Below are 6,900 nucleotides of genomic sequence, written 5' to 3' on the forward strand. Positions count from 1 at the left end.
TTAGCAAGTGGTGGAGGCCAGCAGGTGGATGAAGGAAAAGGGACGCAGAAGGAAAAGAGACCCGAGGCGGCCGCCGGTCCAAGTGTGAACTGAACTTCAGGTAAGAAGTTATGACCTGCAGTCTCTCTGGGTCAGATATAAACCAAGTTTAGGTGGAGTTTATTTTCGTTATTCTGACTTTTTCCGTACTGCGTGCTAGCTAGCATGACGGAGTTTCTATACAGCTGGGTGGGTGCTATGAAGTTAATGATGTTGAACTTTATTTTGTTCATAAGTTATTATAGTTGCCAACCATCCCGTCTGGTATTCAGAGAAAATATTACGCGTTTCTTATTGAGGTGAAAAGGAACAGTTTGTCCCGTAATTCAGCTACAATGAAAAAGGCACAAAGCTGGAGTTATTCTGTCTTTGCTGCACAGCTGCCTCTTCTTCTTTCATTCTCTCCCCTCCGTCTCCAGTTTCTGCTTCAATCATGAAAACTGATCAATGATCAGCTGATCGGCTCTCTTGTTTGTTTATCGCTCACTTTGCGCCGAAAGAGGAAACCAGCGGATGTCGCGCTAAACAACAGCAGCACGTTTAAGCTTGATCAGCTGTTGTTAGAATTTATTTAATATTAATTTCTAGTATCAGCTGATGTTTGCTGGAGACACGGCTGCAAAAAAGCTGCTGGTCATGATGTCGGTTTGGATTGTGGTGAGAGGGAAACATGAAGATGAAACCAGGGGATGTCCTTACTGAATCATCAGAGCTGTGATGGAGAAACAGGTTTACCTTTTAGGTGACATAAATGAGTTGAAGGGAAGTTATCAACTGTTTCTGAGAGACAAATAACACCAGGATCCTTTTTTACGTAGCTGACAGCTGGTAACTGTGCAGGGGCGGATCTAGCAAAGTGTTGCCAGGGGTCCATGTAGGGCATTAACAGGGAATGGGGGGCACAAAGAAATACTTTTCTTTCTTATTCTCATTTAAAATGTCTCGCTTTTAAAAAAATAATTATCTGAATCTTACAACAAACGATTGATAGATTGATGCATATATACCATCAGAACAGTGTACATGACTGTCACAACAGCGTTTGTTTTCATTCAAAGGCTTTATGATTTTTCCTATAATGGCGGGCCGGTCTCTAGTCAAAATGCCCGGGCCAATTTTCTGTCCCAGTCCAGCCCTGTATGCAGCTCATCTGCAGTCTGGTGTTACCTACATCTTCCTACTCAGAAGGCAGAATTTCCGAGTTCTGAGTACAATCAAAAGCACCACGACTGCAGTTTTTGTGTTGGATGTAAAAGGCGCACATGACTCTGTGACGTAGGCTAGAATCATGGCAGCAGTCAATGACGGTCCAGGCGTGGGATTTCTCTCGTGGAAATATGCACATTATCTTTTCCTTTCTATTGGTAGGTTGCACAGTGCACTGTGGCAAGTAAGCAAGCTAGAAGACTGGCAAAGTTATGGAAGAAACACATTAACAAGAGAAGTCTGAGTAAAACCAAAGTTACTTTCCCTAGTAACTAGTTACTTTGAAAGTAACGAGTAACTTGAAGTAACTGAGTTACTTTTGAGAGAAGTAACTAGTAATGTAACTAAGTTACTATTTTAAAGTAACTTACCCAACACTGTTTATTTGTTCCTTCAGGTTTTCCTCCTGTGTCTTTTCATATGTTTCTGTTTCCATGTTTAGCTATTCTTCCTCACTTCCTGTTACTTATTTGTGTCCTGTCTGTTGTTTACGCCTCTGTGTCTCGTTACTCTACTACACATTCTACATTACTGTTCTGTTTCCACTCCATCTGATTACCCCTTCTGGGTATAAATAGCACTGTTTTTCCTTTAGTCTTTCTCACAGTGTCTGTTAATATCCCCTGTTGTTTCCTGTCAGGTGGTGTGCTTTAATTTAATTTCTTGTATTTTTTGACCTTTTTTCATCTTTTGAGCCTAAAATAAACGGCTGCATTTGGTCCTTCACGTTCAGAAAGGTCAATGAGTTCAAATTTCATTTAAAAGTAAACTAAGAGGAATAAAACCTAAAAGATATTTTCCATCCCTACTCAAAGACTGAACAAAACAAGACATAAACACAACAGTCGAAACTGTACGACACTAACAAATTTCCTGAAGCCTACACTACACATTTACATAACAATAGCGCCTCAAAATGGTCAAAAGACATTTCAGCCTTCAGTCTTACAGTGCTTACACTGTTTACATGCCTGTATTTCAGGTGTATGGTAATAAAACGAATACTATTAACTGAAGAGAATTCAGAGTGAAGTACTTTCATATCAGAGTTGTAAATGCTGCTGTATGCTTTTATCAGAACAGACAATTACATTTAGTGAAATCTGTCATTTGTCAATATGACGTCACTCTCATACAACTCAAGCTTTAAAGGTAAGAAAAAAACTTTGGTATATTTGGTCATTTGTTTTTTGTCAGCTGGAGGGAAAGTGGTGTGAAAAGCCTGTCATCAGTGTACGCTTTTCATGTAGACACACTAAAGTGATGAAAGCAGCTGACTGAAGTATGCTCAAATCCTGCATCCTTTCTCACCTCTGCACACCTTGCCAATCACTCTGTGAATTGGATGTGATTGCTGGCTTGGGAAAGTCGCCGAAATTGCCAGATGCTGTTCAGTCATCCACTTAATCCAGCCTCCTCACAACAGATGTTGAACCTGGCAAGCGTAGCTTCGCTCTCATTCAGCCACAAGAGCATTAGAGAGGTCCAACGCTGATGTTGGCTGATAAGTACATGGCTTAAAGTGAGGCCAACTTCTGCACCAGAAATGTTTTAGGTGACTTGGAGAGGAATGGAAGAAAGTTGGCTGTTAACCCAAAGAAGTTCAATTCAATTCAATTCAATTTTATTTATATAGCGCCAAATCACAACAAAAGTCGCCTCAAGGCGCTTCATAGATACAGAGAAAAACCCAACAATCATATGACCCCCTATGAGCAAGCATTTTGGCGACAGTGGGAAGGAAAAACTCCCTTTTAACAGGAAGAAACCTCCAGCATAACCAGGCTCAGGGAGGGGCGGGGCCATCTGCTGTGATTGGTTGGGGTGAGAGAAGGTAGACAAGATAAAGACATGCTGTGGAAGAGAGACAGAGATTAATAACAGGTATGATTCAGTGATTCAATTTAAATTAAATATAAATGTTCACATCTAAATTTGCTCAATTTGTAATTCTTATAAAAGTTCAGACGTCTGATATCAGACATATCACACTGTTTTAAAACAGATCCACTTTTTCATTCACCCTTCAGACCCGCTGCTGTGAGCAGACATCCAGGAAACATGAGATGTGTTTATTTCCTTTTCTTTTGCAGTACTGAGTATTGATTCACTTCCCTCCCCACTAATCCTGCACCAAGTTCTTACTTTTCCATGATAAACAGGAAGTAACACTTTTTTAAAAGGGCTGTAATTCCTACCTTATACTGTGAACACCCCAGCTCATCTTATGACAGACATTGTGAATGAAAGACTGGTTGGATTTGCTGGCTGGCGTTTACCTTTGAATCAGCCATGAGGCTGTCCTGACCTCTGACCAAACATGTGGGATAGTTTTGTGGTCTGAGGTGTCCAGTCAGGTTTTTCCACCTTAAACTGGTTGATTGAGCTGAAATCTGCACTACTGCAGCGTGTAGTAGCAGTCCGGTTTCCCCATAATGGAACTAAATAGCATAGATGTACTCAGTTTGTATCATATCGTGTCCAGTTAGATGTGAATTTTCATCGGTTACGAGTTAAACTGAACTTCATGTCATGTTTTAATGTATTTCATTTTTTATTTATTTTCCAGACATTTTTTCAAAGGCGCTCTGATACCATTAAACATAATATCTACCTGCTGGCATAGTGGCAGCCCTGATACAGTAACTATGGGTAAGTTTTAACTAAGTAATATGAACTGATTTTTTCCCTCTCACCCTGTGCATCACCACTTCTCTGTGTGCGTCACACATCCATTAGCCTTCGAGATCTGGTTGTATGTATTTTTCATGACGCTAACATGCTGGGGCTCCAGTGGCTCGTATCCATTTTCAGCGGCATGACTAAGGCTTTGCATTTACTCCCCCTAAGAAACGTGAACAGACTCAGAACACAGTGTTTCATGTTTCTATGCGGTGATGTCACTGGAGTGCACACAGCCTCATCAAATGGGTTATACTAGTAATTATTGGTAGAACTTTAAGCAGTTCCTTAAATCATCATCATCATCATCAGAAACTTTATTGTCATTGTCATGAGAACAACGAAATTAAGAATGGTCCCCGATCATTGCATCATCCCTAGCAATATCAAAATATAAATAAAACAATAAAATTCAATAAATAAAATAGATAGAATACTTAAAATACTAATAAGATATAACAGTAAAACATTCACATACATTCCCACACACATGCTTCAGACCGTGCATAGATTAACACAAGAGTGGCGTGATGGACATTTTTTTTGTAGTATTCAGATGTGTTATTGCAGTTGGATAACAGCTGTGTTTGAGTCTATTAGTCCTTGCTCTGATTGCCCTGTACCGTCTGCCTGAGGGCAACAGTTCGAACAGGGAGTGGCCAGGATGTGAGGTGTCTTTTATGATGTTTTGGGCCTTTTTAAAACAGTGGGTGTTGTGTAGAACTTCCAGTGTGGGGAGAGGGCAGCCAGTGATCTTTTGGGCGGTGTTAATGATCCCTTGGAGTGCTTTCCTCTGAGCCCCTGTGCAGCTAGTGTACCAGATGCATATGCAGTAAGTTAGAACACTCTCAATGGTGGCTCTGTAGAAGGACACCAGCAGTCTCTGTGTGATGTTATTCCTCCTGAGAATTCTCAGGAAGTACAGTCTCTATTGGGCCTTTTTCAGCAGCTCGGAGGTGTTCACACTCCAGGAAAGGTTCTCCTCTATATTGACTCCCAGGAAGCGGAAGCTTGCCACCCTTTCTACACAGTCCCCATTTATGAATAGTGGTTGGATCTCTGCCTTAAAAGGACACATGAGGCTGTCCCCAAACATTAGTGACCCCCATAGACTCTTCTGTCAAAGTGCACCTATCAGCCCACTTGGACTGACAGGTGCATGACACAAGCATTACCTGACAAATATGTTATTGTCACGGTCCTGGGTCTGTGACCCAGTGTTTCTGTATTACTATTGAACTTTGATTTTGTCATCGTTTATCTTTTCTTGTCTTTTAGTCTGTGTCTGTTCTGTTTCCTGTTTTACTTTGAAAGTCTGTGTCCTATGTCAGTGTATTGAGTTTTGCTTCTCCTTGGTCTTGACATGTCTGATTACTCCCAGCTGTGTTCCCCTTCTGTGTCTCATTCCCTCATTATCCCCCTGTGTATTTAAGCCTTGCATTTCCCTCTGTTAGTCGCTGGTTCATCTGTGTGTCTACCTCTGTATTTCTGCTGTGTGTTTCTCCCGGTTCCAGGTTTCTGTTCCTTTCATTATTATTTTGTCGCTGTTCCCAGTGTAGGTTTTTGTTAGCGTAGTTCCCTGCAGTGCTCTGCTTTGGTTTATATTTTGCCTTTCTTTGTTAATGAACTTTCTCACAGCTACGCTGTCGTCCGTGCCTGCGTTTGGGTACAAATCCTCCTCCTCCAGATGATCTGCCTCTCAGATTGTGACAGTTAGATCATACAAGAAGATTGTCGGCTGGTTTTATTAAATTATATTTTATTTATCTTGTTTCATTTCTTATTATCATCTTGGCCTTCACATTAATAGCTTAGCACGTCCTTTCTTCTTTACACCCATCGTCTGATACTTACTGGAGTCCAGTTTATGGGGACAACAGTCTGATGCCCAGACCACTCTACCATGAATTATTCCAAAGCCTGTAGAAATCTGCCCCAGGGCTTCGATCTGGTGGGACATTTCCCCATCACCTCACATGCCTCCAATACTATCAGACAGAGTGAGCCTCACTCTGTCTTTAAGGCTGAGCCCAGAGTCTCTGCAGAAAAGCTGGATCTGCTTGTATCCCCAGTCTCAGTCTCCTGGTTCTAAGACAGCAGACAGTAGTGTTTTAAAAAAAACTGTGACAGCCTCAGGTTCTTCTTTGGTTTTTGTGTCTCTTAGCTTCGTAAGGTTTCTTTTCTTCACTTCTACATATGAATTAAAGTGAAGTAAGTCTAGTCTACTCTAGTGGCTGTGTATATTTCCAAGGACTAAACAGAAAGATTGTAAATTGTGGAGTAGATGAAAGTGACTCTAAAAACATTATTCAGACAGCTCGCTTTATGATATAGACTTTGTCTGGATGGACATATTTGCCATTTCCCCTCCAACATTAAATACCCCACAGTGCAGTGTAATGTGCATGAGTTTAAACTCCATCCACAATATGAAGAGCAAAACGTGAATGGGTCTGAATTGATGGGCTGCAAAATGATACTTTTTGGATACTTTCTAATGCTTTTCTTCTTCCTGCCTTCAGCAGCTTTGGGAGACATTTTCATTCCTTTTGAGAGCCGATGGTAGAAAGGTGAAGGAAATGAGGTGAAAGAGAGGGGATGACATGCAACATAAGTTCTCCAGGCAGCCTCCAACCACAGACACTGCAATTACATGGTGACTGCCTTAAGCCCTGAAGCCTGTGAGTGCCCCTAAGTCTGCTTAACCTCCCAAGAACGCATTTTTCAAAACAGAAATTGCACAAGTGCTTCCTCTCACTATTACATGAGAAAACAGCCTAATATATAGCCACCACCTAAAGCACACCTTACAACATGTATCCTAATGTGGAAATTTGAATTGTGCTCATCCCTACGGTCCAGGCTCCTTGTCACTCACAATAGTTGTCTGTATATACGTCTGTGTGGGTCTATTATCTTAGTGAAGTGTTTATTTTAAGATTCAGGCCTCAAATCTTTGCACAGTGCCGCATG

Source organism: Astatotilapia calliptera, chromosome 1 (genome assembly GCF_900246225.1).
Source record: "Astatotilapia calliptera chromosome 1, fAstCal1.2, whole genome shotgun sequence".
Classification (NCBI taxonomy): domain Eukaryota; kingdom Metazoa; phylum Chordata; class Actinopteri; order Cichliformes; family Cichlidae; genus Astatotilapia; species Astatotilapia calliptera.